Source organism: Dermacentor albipictus, chromosome 6, assembly GCF_038994185.2.
Source record: "Dermacentor albipictus isolate Rhodes 1998 colony chromosome 6, USDA_Dalb.pri_finalv2, whole genome shotgun sequence".
Lineage (NCBI taxonomy): Eukaryota > Metazoa > Arthropoda > Arachnida > Ixodida > Ixodidae > Dermacentor > Dermacentor albipictus.
Genome location: NC_091826.1, coordinates 139,192,700 through 139,205,850, shown reverse-complemented (window position 1 = coordinate 139,205,850; position 13,151 = coordinate 139,192,700). Strand labels below are relative to the sequence as shown.

The 13,151-nt window shown below is 46.6% G+C and overlaps 1 long non-coding RNA gene across 1 annotated transcript; it reads right to left on the bottom strand.

Moving 5' to 3' along the window:
• Positions 1-7,047: 7,047 nt before the first annotated feature.
• Positions 7,048-8,557, bottom strand: LOC135896102 (uncharacterized). The gene is made up of 2 exons (XR_010562590.2): positions 8,418-8,557; positions 7,048-8,353 (listed from the first exon to the last, which is right to left on the bottom strand). It is a non-coding gene; the product is annotated as an uncharacterized lncRNA (long non-coding RNA).
• Positions 8,558-13,151: the final 4,594 nt, after the last annotated feature.

Genomic DNA, 13,151 nt, shown 5'->3' with positions numbered 1-13,151 from the left:
CATGACAGGACCCAGTGTCTGCCCTGGAAATGTCCCTACCGCCACTGTTTTGTCGCCTTTCACCCTCTCCACAATTGCTTTTGAGCACCCAGCCATGTTTGAGTCGCCAACCCCTAATGTATAATATTTATAATAATAATATTTATAATATTTATATATATATATATAAACCCCTAATATCAGCGCTTATGCATTCCACTAACTCTTTATTCTTCTCTGTGAAATTTATTCCGGTCCACAAATACGTAACTCCAAGCCAAGTTTCGGCGAAGACTTACCGAGTCGCCCTCTGTCGGAAGCACCTTACATGCGTACGCGTAGTCTGAGGGATAACTCGGCGCGCTCCGCATAGGTTTGGCTATCGGCGCTAAATAAAGATACTACGCGGCAGCCCTCCTGACCATTTTTGCAAGTGCTCTCGAAATGACAAGTATTTTACCTTCAAAATAATAATGTTAAAGAAATTATGGGGTTTTACGTGGTAATAATAATAATAATAATAATAATAATAATAATAATAATAATAATGTTTGACAAACAGAAAGCACACAATGGTTTACAGATGCTATCTCTTTACCCACTACGTACGGTAAGCTGGGACACTGTGCGTGGTCGCCGCGATCGATTCCCCCGAACCGGTTTGCGTGAAACGTAGGCAACCGCTGAGAGAAAACTATGTGAAATATGTTCTTATATTGGGCTGGCTGTATGTGTAACCAAATGTAGCATAACAGAATGAAGCTTCAATGCAGCGATCGTACGGAATCGCGGTGACCGACTTCGCGTCTGCATGCATGTCCTCGCACAATGTTTCGCTTTCGCTTCGAGCGCGTTTTCGCACCGTGCCGTGAGCTTTATGCCGCAGCATACGAGCATCACGGCGACTTGTGATGTGCCGTCGCGATAATTCAGTCTTTTTCTTTCCTTCTAAAGTCTTGGAAGCTTCAATATCATCATTTCTCAATTTTCATCGAACTGCACGTTTATGGTCGTCTAAGCGAGCAATTACCCGCTGCTTCTCTTTCTTAATCCAGTACAATATTCATTGTCTAGTGCTACACAAGCATGAACATATGCCATGCCTTTCTTAATGTTGTTTTACCGTTCCACTTCCATATTAGAGTTAACTTTCTTTCTCTTTTTGTATTATAATCATCATAGGTGTTACAGTGCATACGCAAAAGATTGTTGGAACAAATAGCCGCAAGGTAGTGGATGGGTCCGGATGCGAAAAATAATAGACATGCGGTACAAGCATAAGAGTATCAATACAGAGGATGAAAGCAACACAGCACATTAAGCGACGTCAATGGCCGCACTTCTTTCAAACATTTTATGCAAACAACTTCGAGCAATTCACGGCAGGTACTGAACTTTATTAAGGTCCTAAGGATCGACTCCAAAACCCCCTTATGAGGAAAGAGCCGCCGCGAGCCACTCCAGCGTTGGGCCTGACCGCCTCCTGCCACTCTTCTTCCGTGGCGAGGTGATCGTGGTCCCGCAACGAGGGGCACCGCAAGAGCATGTGTTCTAAAATGCAGAATATGGATCTCCGCACTCCGGACCAGCGGGCTTGAACGAGTCCTGGCGTGGTGCGGGGGATAGACCCTCCTGTCGATAGTGCTTTGTAATCTCGTTCAACGTGTCGAGCGAGTCCTTGTGGAGCCCTGCGTCCGCGCCTGCGAGCGGCGTTTCCCCGGCGCGGTGGGTGAGTTCGGGCGTGTGGGCGTGTGCCAGCTCGTTGGCAACAACGGGGTAGACCCGAGGCTGCCCATGTGTGCCGGGACCAAGTGATGACGTGCCTCCCTCGAGACCAAACCCGCGGCGAAGGCCCTGACCGCCGCCCGGGAATACGTGTAGACCTGCAGTCTGCATTTGTTCCGCCAGTGCCGGGGACGAGCCCCGCACGGACGCGGTGATCCACCACGGCCGCCGCGAACCGGTCGGACGAACCGTATTGGGTGATGTCGACGAACGCGACCGATCGTGGATCGCCGGCGGCGGATCCGAGAAGCGCGGCGCACATTGTGTTGCGGGTGCATGTTGCGCGGAAACGGCGAGACCGTGCCGGCCTCCGCGACCCCGAGTCGAGCGCGCACCGCCTTTCCCTGAGGGCAGTGGATTAAAGTCCAGCGCCTCCAGGATCCGCCTCCCCGCAGGCGAGGAAGTGAGCCTGACAACCTGGACTGACTTATGTGACTCGACAACCTCATCGAAGGTGTTGTGGACCCACAGTTGCATGAGCTTCTGCGTGCTGGCGCCTATGGGGACGCCGAGCACTTCACGGACCGCGAGATTTTATTCCAGTGCTGTCCACAGCACCATGTGAATTTCACGATGTCAGCAACTTCCGTGCAGTAACGGAATGCATTGATTATTATTATGATGATTATTATGGCCCCGTAATACGGCCGTGGCAACTGCCACAAAGTGTGTGGAAAGGTGGAGGAACAAAGAAAGACCGAAAGAAAAAACGACTGACTAACGACACATGTGCAGTGACCAGATTGCTCTTCTGACTGGCGAAACACGTGTAGGGATGAGGTGTCCGTTGTGACTGGCGAAGCACGTGCTCGGAAGAGACCCGTCACTATTGGGGGCGAGCTCCACCACTGGGAGAGCTGGCGCCGCCGTCGGCGCGTGACGTCGTATGAGGGATCACGTGGACACAGTGGCCGCGTCGACTGCTTCGGAAGCACCGAAGCGAGCTAAAAACGAAAGTTTAAGGTCTCCACTTGCGGCTGCGGTTCTGATTTAGTGGGGAGGTTTTCCCACTTCAGGTGTGTGCTTGACAACACTTGAAAATACTATAATAGGTAGTGGCTGCCTTTCAAGGCGTCCAACATGGTAGGCTACTGCTCGGTGCACACCCGCAGGACAAAAAGCTGCGCGAAGCTTGGATCGCGAAACTTAGAACCGGCAAGCAGCCATTGGCTACAACGCGGTTGTGCAGCGAGCACTTCCCCGAGGAAGATTTGTGATAAGGCGTCGGGCTGCGATGTTCGATGAGTAGCAGAAAGTGCGCACTGAAACGCTCGCCCGCGCGCGCTGCCCGACTGTCGTGAAGCTTTGGTCTATGAACAGATTGATGGCAGATGCTGTATGATAACGCGTCCACGCAACAATAGTTGCTTGCGTACTGTCAACTGCTCATATGCTGCGGCATAAAGCTCACGGCACGGTGCGAAAACGCGCTCGAAGCGAAAGCGAAACATTGTGCGAGGACATGCATGCAGACGCGAAGTCGGTCACCGCGATTCCGTGCGATCGCTGCATTGAAGCTTCATTCTGTTATGCTACATTTGGTTACACATACAGCCAGCCCAATATAAGAACATATTTCACATAGTTTTCTCTCAGCGGTTGCCTACGTTTCACGCAAACCGGTTCGGGGGAATCGATCGCGGCGACCGCGCACAGTGTCCCAGCTTACCGTACGTAGTGGGTAAAGAGATAGCATCTGTAAACCATTGTGTGCTTTCTGTTTGTCAAACATTATTATTATTATTATTATTACCACGTAAAACCCCATAATTTCTTTAACATTATTATTTTGAAGGTAAAATACTTCTGTCATTTCGAGAGCACTTGCAAAAATGGTCAGGAGGGCTGCCGCGTAGTATCTTTATTTAGCGCCGATAGCCAAACCTATGCGGAGCGCGCCGAGTTATCCCTCAGACTACGCGTACGCATGTAAGGTGCTTCCGACAGAGGGCGACTCGGTAAGTCTTCGCCCCCGATACCGACATCGTACTCTATGGGACGGCCCCGTCGCTTCAGTGTTGTTAAAGTGACGGGCCCCGTCACCGTAGTGCAGATGTTAAAGTACCGGGCCCCGTCACTGTAGTCACTGCCAATATAAATACATTGGTATATGGATAAACGAAGGCAATGGATATATGGAAACACAGGAAAAAACCGTAACAGTAAAGGGGAAGAGAAATGCAGCCACAATGAAGCACAGAGCGCTATGGGGATACAATAGGTACGAGGTCCTCCGAGGTATGTGGAAAGGTGTAATGGTTCCAGGACTTACTTTTGGAAATGCGGTTGTGTGCTATAAATCAGGGGTACAATCAGGATTCGACGGGAACCAAAGGTCAGTGGGTCGCCTCGCATTGGGCGCTCACGGGAAGACTACAAATGAAGCTGTGCAGGGTGATATGGGCTGGGCTTAAAGCCCCTCAATCTCCCAAAGTAGCGCCATTCACTTCCCTCCTCCTCCGCTCGGCGCGGCCTCGACGGTGGCGCCGCCGGCGGTGGGCCTGCCGTAGCAGACGACGGCTAACACGCTACGGGAGGAAATCCGCGGAAAAGTTCGTTCGAGTCCTGCGGAGCAGTTTTTTCAATCTAGATCTTGCTTTGTCAGTCGGTAACTGGCCTTAAGAATGTCGTGTCGGATTTGCGGAAGAAATAGAGAAAAGCACCATTATTCAAGGCGTATTTAAGGCGTAAAGCGCGCGCACGTTGAAAGTTCGTGTTGCTGAAACACGACACAAGCACGCGGTGTGCTCAGACACGCGAGTAATTACCAGAGTTTCAGGTTTTGACAGCGCGAAAGTATGTGCACGTGGTTTCGTAGGTTAATTTACGTACCTGCAGGATGCTTTTGTTCGGCCGGCGCGTGAGAGATTCCGACTGTCTGCGGTCAGCAATGCCTGGCAGCAGGGCCGTTTCTGTTCCGCGCCTTTTACAGATGTACGTAGCTCATGCACAGGTTGTGGTGGCCATGAGCAACGTTTTCACACATAGCCGGTATAGATAATTTTAACAACGTACCAGCATATGAAATCGTTATTTATTTATTACAGTGCAAATGGTTAGAATTTGATAGAAAAGAAAGAAGGAACTTGATGGGACAACTGGAAAGAGGTTCAGAAAATAATTATCCCCCTCCCTCAATGGCACCAGCAACACTTTTGTTGAAGTGCTAATTTTATCTCTGTGTACTACGTGCGTCTGTATTCTTTTGCGTTGTAAGTTTTCACAAGGAAGCAGTGTTGCATTAACTGGAACAGTCAAGGCACACAAGACAGAAGAAAAGTTGATTCTTGGGTTTTACATCCCAACACCACGATCTCATAAGGCACGCCATAATGGGGGCTCTGGATTAATTTTTTTTTTTTTTGCAGCTGGGGTTCTTTAACGCACCCCCAATGCACTGGACACGGGCCCGTTTTGACACGGGCGTCAAAAGAAGTGGTTGGAGGAGCCGTGTCACTTCACAAAGCCGCGCGTTCTTTGCCACTTGCTCGAAGTCAGCCCGCCCGATCTTGTGAATCCACACTTTTCTTCGTTTTGCGTTGCGCCCGGCGGATGGTAAAACAAAAAGCTTTTTGCCGTCACTGGGTCTGTTGTGGCAACCGTAGGCGCAGCAGCACGGCATCGCAATTAAGCACTCGGCCCTAACACATTGTATAAAACTACCGCGCTCCTTCAAACCGCCTGCCGTACTTCGTCGCGCAGGCCCAAGAGTGGGGGTCGCAGGCCCAAGATTGGGGGTCGCAGCGCGCTGGAAAGAAAAGATATACAAAAGCGCGGCGCCTGCTCTGCGCCAGAAAGAAAATATATACAAAAGCGCGGGGCCCACTTTCACGTGACACAGATTGGCCAATGGGGGAGCGGAGGAGGCTGGGGCGACAGGAGGAGTGGAGGAGGAAGCGCCTGGGTGAGCGGGGTGGCGGAAAGATCTAAGAATGGCGCTACTTTTGGAAAATTGAGGGGTTTTAGCTGGGCTAGTTTTGAAGTGAGGGGAGCTTGCTGTAAAATTGAGTATGAAGAACGGCTGAGGAATATGGAAGAAAGTAAATGGGCTGGGAGAGTGTTGAGGTATCTGTACAGGAAAAACATTGATTCACAGTTGAGGAAAAGAACTAGGAAGCTTATCTGCAAGTATGCGGCCTGTGGGGTGGGCAACACAACAACAAAGGTCAAGCGGAAAGTCAGAGTAGCTGAATTAATCTCATGGGTGGCAGCAGTGGAAAAGAAACCTGCCATGAGTAACTACTTAAGAGGAAAAAACGAAATCAGGAAAGAAACCATTTATGATAACTCAAAGGGAAGCTCATTACTTTTCGTAGCGAGATCAGTATGCCTTAGAACACGCACCTATAACGCGAGATATAAGAAGGAAGAAGAAGCATGTGCTTGCTGTGGTAAAGCTAGGGAAACTACGGAGCATGTTTTATTAGAATGTGAAGACGTCTACCCAGCGGTCGATTTAGGCACCACTGGCCTCCTTGAAGCCCTTGGGTTCAGAGGGAGCAGTGGTAAAGCAAACATGTCCGCAATAGACATTAGTAAGAGGCGACTGTAGGATTGGTGGAAGAAAAGTAGGGAAACGACAAAAGATGGAGACGTACAAAAGCACAGTTCGCGATAGGGGATCAGAAAATTTGGGCGTGGTAGTTCATAGTGTTTTTTTGTCTTTTTTCATTGTTTAACCTAGGTAGAATATTAGGCAGTATAGTAGCAAGAGCTTGGTGGCGCAACCCAAGTAACCACGGATATCCGGGCGACGTCCGACGGACGTCCTTTCTGGATATTCGGGATGTCCGTGGGATATCCATGAATGTCCGACGTACGTCCGAGGGACGTCCCTGGGAAATCCAAAGGTAATCGCTTTGGCATCCGTAGTACGTCCGACGCGGACATCCAGCATGGACATTCAGGGGACGTTCAGGATATATATATATATATATATATATATATATATATATATATATATATATATATATATATGTATATATAAATATATATATTCATATATATATATATATATTTATTCATATATATATATATATATATATATATATATGTGTGTGTGTGTGTGTGTGTGTGTGTGTGTGTGTGTGTGTGTGTGTGTGTGTGTGTGTGTGTGTGTGTGTGTGTGTGTGTCTTCCCGGGGATATTCCAGATATACACATGCCTTGAAGCGACAATAGTGGCCGGGACACATTCAAGCACCGGACCATTATATATATTACATTGGTCTAATGCTTGAATGCATTCTTGTTTTAAATAAACGAGAAATGAACTTACACCAACTTCCAAATACAATTAAACGTTTATTGTCACCTTATACATATACATAAAAAGACCAATAAGCAGATATATGCGTACTGTTCAAAGAACAAATAAATACACGGATAAAGAAGAAAACTTGCAATTTCAATAGCACAACAACAAGGTAGAGAACAGCAGAACAAAAATACTTATTGCCCACCCTGCTTTGACATTTGAGTTTGCAGCATGGAATAAAAAGAAAGAGCAAAAACACATCAATTAGCATTATTAAGCAGCGAAAGCAACAGAAATGACATGAAGGAATTAATCTTGACTACATCACTTCACTAGCACTCTGCGACACGGGCACAAAAAATGACATTAACTGGCTAATGCCTTAAACTTGTCATTCGCGGGGTGCCACACGGACATGCTTAATGGTATTGCAGCTTAAATGTTATTCGCGACGTAGTGCGTTCTCGTAAGTCAACTTGCCGTCAAATGCGTACTCTCGTTCCCAATGTCTCCACATTCTGACGTGGCTAAACGAACTATTACTGAAGAACAATCAATATATTCTTCACTTTCTTTAAACAATAGCTCTTTCTCGTGGCGTAGTGCGTTCTTACAATTATTAAAACTCACTTGGCCATCGAATGCGTACTCTCGTTTACAATGTCCCCGCCGTGGCCGTAGTGACCATATTCTCACGATATTAAACAAACTCGTAGATAAAAACAACTAATATATTCTTCACTTTTTTAAAAGGAGCTTTTTATTTTCGTAGAGATCAGCAGGCGATCTTGCCGCTACTGACGGCTGCAGCTCTGATCATGAGCGCATTAGCCAGGAGAAGCTGTTTGCCAGGAGAATCAAAGGGCGCCGATGAAGAGTCCGCGGTAGCTAAAGCAAACGTAGACTCCGGGGTCCTGCTTACCAGAAAACCCGCATTGACTTGTGCGTACACCTCTCCTAAGGGATCCTGTTCCGTTCTCACAGCGAAGTGAACCATCCGAAGCGTCACGTAGAGTATATCCATCAGGGAAGCAAGGCACATTGTCCTTAGTGCGCGTAGTGTCACAACCACCGTCCTGAACTTCCGATGTCGCCTCGGTGCAGCGACCAGCATCACAAGGCGTGCAAATGTTTGCAGGGACAGCCCGAACGCACATGTTAATGCATGCGTGCGGGGTATGCGCGCCACTGCACAGTTCTAGAGTTGCGAATTCTCGAGCTGTTGACTGCTGGCTGCCGGTGCGAGATCCGAAGTCCTCGAATATCGTCTTTGTTTCCAGCGACGCTCTTTTTCGCGCGTGCGGCTTCTCCCGCAGTCTAGGCATCCTGGCACCTGTGAAGAAAACACATTTCAATACCCAAACGAATTAAAAAAGAAATCGATGTAGCTGTCATACCTTGGTAGCTGAGTAGGAGACTTCGGCAGGCACGGAAGGTGACAAACGCTGCTCCGCTGCCCTTAAAACGATCGCAGAATGAAAAATGGCGTGGCGACGATGGCTAGAGCTTGGATTGGATTGGATGACTGCAGCGTTCTGCTTTGCCAAGGTTGTAACACTTCCACGTGCATCTACGCAAACATAAATAGGTTTTTAAAATATTCTATTATTACACAGTGAAATATTTACTTATTTTGGGAATATTTGGTATCTGATTTTCGAGTTTTTAGTTTCTGCTAAAGCTGTCGGCGCCAGAAAAACATAGCCTTTGAGATTACTGTCAATGCATGGCGGCTCTGACGCATTATAGCTTTCGTAATCGCTTTCAACGCACGCAGCCACCAAAAGCGTAGCCTTTGAGATTTGTTTTTGTTACCTATAATGATATTATTGTATGCACAATTGAACACTGCAGACAACTTCCTGTTTTAAGAAACCAGCCAAAAACAGGCGCACACAGGAAACATACGAGAAGACAGGAAAGAGGCTGGAAGAGTCCTGTCTTGTGTATGTTTCCTGTGTCCGTCTTTTTTTTTGCTGTTTTTTTTTCTTAATACAATGCACCAACTAGCCCAACAACGTGTTTTACTTCCTGTTTCAATGATAAACCTGAACCTACATGTTCGGAGGTCAGGACCAAAACTCTATGATCAGGAACTTTTCATAATGAGGGATAACTTGAGCGCTTGGCTCTAGGTCGAATAAGTGGCTTCAAATGGGCGCTTATATATTCTGCTAGTCATCCACAAGCATTTTTTTTAAAGCAAACTACAAATTGTTTGTATGACCCACCGATAGAAAAAAAAATCGTATTTTAATACTGCGATGTTAAAGTGGGCAGAATTGATATCAAGTTGGAAATATATTTATATTGCTTTGAAAAAAGAATGAACTGTGTCCGATAGAGAACAAAAATAAACAAATATAATATGAACAAACTAAAATTTCCGGCAATATATTTATGCTAGTTTATATATAACTCACTAGTGTATATCCTGGGCATGCCTATTTATGGACAGCCAGCGGACGTTCAAAATGGGATGTCCCATGGACATCCCGGTGGGATGTCCTTCGGACATCCAAACAGGATATGGACTTCTCCTGTACGTCCCACGGACGTCCGTGTTGGATATCCGGATGGATGGACGTTGGGACTTATGGTGGACGTCCCACGGATATCCGTGGTTACTTGGGAACCCACCGCCCCGTTCCAAAGGGGACGCTCATAACATCCATCCATCCGATGGTCGGTGCGCACCGGTGCGGTTGATCGAGGATGAAAGTGCGCACCAAGGCGCCCCGGTGTGGGTGATCGAGGACGCTATAAAATGTCAACATTCACGCTGCAGTCATTGCATGGATAAAAAATTTCTAGTCATATCGAACTTAATTCACAAATATTAATAACTGCTACTCCTCCTTCATTCCAGTTTTGTCCGGTGTTCCACAAAAGAGGGTGCTTGATACTTTGCTTTTTCTAGTCTATATTAATGATTTACCTAACTGAATGTCATCTCAAGCGAGGAACTATCACATCTTCTTTGGGATATCATTGGGCTCAGCGAGATTAGAAGAAGTGGTGAGGCTTATACAGTGCTGACTAATGGCCATGTCCTCTGCTATAGAGGTCTCCCAGATAAGAAGCAATACGGGATAGGATTCTTAATCCATAAGGACATAGTGGGCAACACTGACGAATTCTACAGCATTAATGAGAGGGTAGCAGCATAGAGTTTCCTACAAGAATTACTAGAGGGAACTCTGGCGCTAGTGTCTACGAGAGCTGTAATGGGAGCGGTTGTCCTAGCATGCTTGGAAATTATGGGAAGTACATGGATTTGCCTAAACTTCCGTCTTTCTGGCTTCAAACGGCTTTGTGACTTTACAAACTCGTGATTTTCAACAGTTTATTGCGTAATAAATAATTAAATAAACATCATTAAAATTGCCGGACGGCAGGGTTAGAACACAGGGACTCTAGCACAGAAGCCTGATATTGAAACCATTAAGCCACGAACGCATGTATGCACAAGCAAATGAAACGCCCTTATGAATTTATCGTGGGCAGCAACAAAAAGTCCGTGGCAAAAAGTCGGCCCGACGTCTCCGGCCGACTGCAAAACGGTTGGCCCGACTTCGGCAACCAAGGGCGGCCCAGCTTTGGGGATTGACATTGGCCTAACGTCGGCCGATCGTCGGCAATCGATCTAGGCCCGACCACAGTGGCCGACTTGGCCGACGGCGTCCCATACGAGGACCTACCAAGGTTTTAGGTACGTAGTCAGTCGGCCAGCCGCAAGGCCATATTCTATTCGGCCAACGCAGCCGACCGCATGCCTCACGCGGGCCAGCCATGGCCCTGACGACAATAATGGTCGGCATTGCACCGGCCCGGTGCTGAAAGCCGACGTTGCTTCTGACGCCCCGAATAATCGCAGCATTTGCATCATGCATGCGCATATCATGCTTGTGTGGTGGCCGGCATAGAAGTACCACACGAAAGCGAACGCTTTTTTGTACTTTTCATGCCACATAAATGCCAGGCAAGAGATTCTTATACAGGTCTTTATTTCTCGTATTTGTCTTAAATTGGATATATACACCCACACGTTCACAAGTTTCAAACACTAGTTCATGGTGGGCTTGAAGCGGGGTCACGGCGCCTTCTTTCGTTCCGGCCTCCATCCCTGTCAGCTGCTCCAATTCTAACCAGCGTTTTGCGACCACTGATGCCAGTGAAGCGTCAGGGAAGGTGCTCCTCACAGATGCTGCAATAAAGCGGCACATATAAGAAAGCTGCGCCCCCGGTTTATAGTTCAGTTGGTGAGTCGCATTCCATTTGAAGCAGTGAAACAATCAAAAAGATCATAAGCCAGATATTCACGAAACATTAAAGAAACGACAACAAAGCAATATTAGGGACGTGCAAATCAGTATCGAAGCTGTCGGGAAGAGTGGCTGGACGACACAAATCGTGTAAAGTAACGGATAGTTGGTAATTTATATGTCGTTAGCAATAGGGGGAACTGAACACGGAACCATAACAAAACACGCATACACTGTGGCTACTGTGTCTAGTAGCGCGGCTATTTACACCACGATAGGTCTTGTTGCTTCCCGTGAGCACTGTATGGAACAGTTAAGTTGAAACGCGGAGACAAAGAACGCGCCGGAGCCCGGAGCGCCAAGCGGCACAAGGAGGTGAATAGGTCTGGAGAGGCAAGAGGGGAAGCTTATGGCATGATACATATGCTTGCTGACATGATGGCAACGATGATAGGTCTATGTTTTGCAGAAAACAGTTAGCATACATGGGTTAAAGCAGAAACAGCATATACAGCATATATTATATGGTGAAGCAAAACAAACTCCTCAAAAGCAGTGGCAAAATATAGACGCCGCAAGTAGAACTCACTTATTACGGCATTATTTTATTAAAGAAAATGCTAATACTGGACGCAGCAATATGCAATAAGCAGCTAGCAGCTTGTTTGAATGAAGAAAAAAAAAACTAACCATGCAGTTGGTACCGATGTTCGCAACGTGCACTAGAAAGCTGATTGTTATGCCATATTTCTCACTTAGAATGAGATTCGTGATGGCCGTGAGCTTCACGAAGGCGTGCTTCCTCCCCTGCGACCCTTTCCAGCTGAACTGCAGTGTAGCTTCATTTGTAAGTATGCCCTGCAGAATAGTGCGCACGGCACGACCGGTGTCCGTTCCTCCGTATCTGGAAAAAAAGTTCACCTGCACGAACCAGCGCACGTAGAGTTAAACCAGACATCCAAATACGTGGTTATCGTGGTCTGTAAAAAATAATGGTTAGGATAAGAAATATGATCGCTCTCGTTTTAAATGTTTTAACCACATAAAACAAATATATCTAGAAACAACGTTCTATGGCAGAATGGCATATGGCTGCGGTATTGTATGAATGACAAAATGAAAATCAACCAAATATTAAACATGAATACATAGTCTCTCTAAAAAGAAAACACAGCATGTCACTCACCATCTGTTCCATGCGGGAATCTGAAGCTAAATATTCCTCTAAGATACGCTTTAGAGCCGCCCAAGGAAACATGAGGACAGGAAGGATAAGTTTACTGACTTTGGTCGGAATATCAGTGAAAAAAAAAACATCCAGGCAGCACGATAAATGAATACAACACATAGTTGCACAAACAAAATAGCACGCAGACTGCCACGAGACAAATGTACAGGTATACATAACGTCGAGACCGCGGTGACAAAGTATTACACGTAAACTACGAAAATGCAACAAAAGAAAAATTAAGGAAGAACTTACATATGGGCTATCCGCAGGGTTTCACATACGTGTCTTCTTGTCTGATGTTCCTAGATCTACTCTAGTCCACATGCAGTGAAGCGCGTCACACACAATCCATTCTTACCTGCAATGCACCAGACGTATATCATACAGGTATTTACAGTTACGTTTTTTCATCTGTGGGAAGGAACGAAAGCAACGTCTAATTAATTATGACTTTTCCGCAATGACAACCAGACAAGCGTCTTACCCGATTTCTTCCCGAATGGTGATAACAGTTCCGAGCGTAGCAGGTCATTCGCACACTGCACATGTGCTTCAATTTAAGCAGTGTTGTTCCAGTGTTTCCTAGAGAAAAATTAACGAAAATACAAGACGAAAAAATAATATTAGATATATAT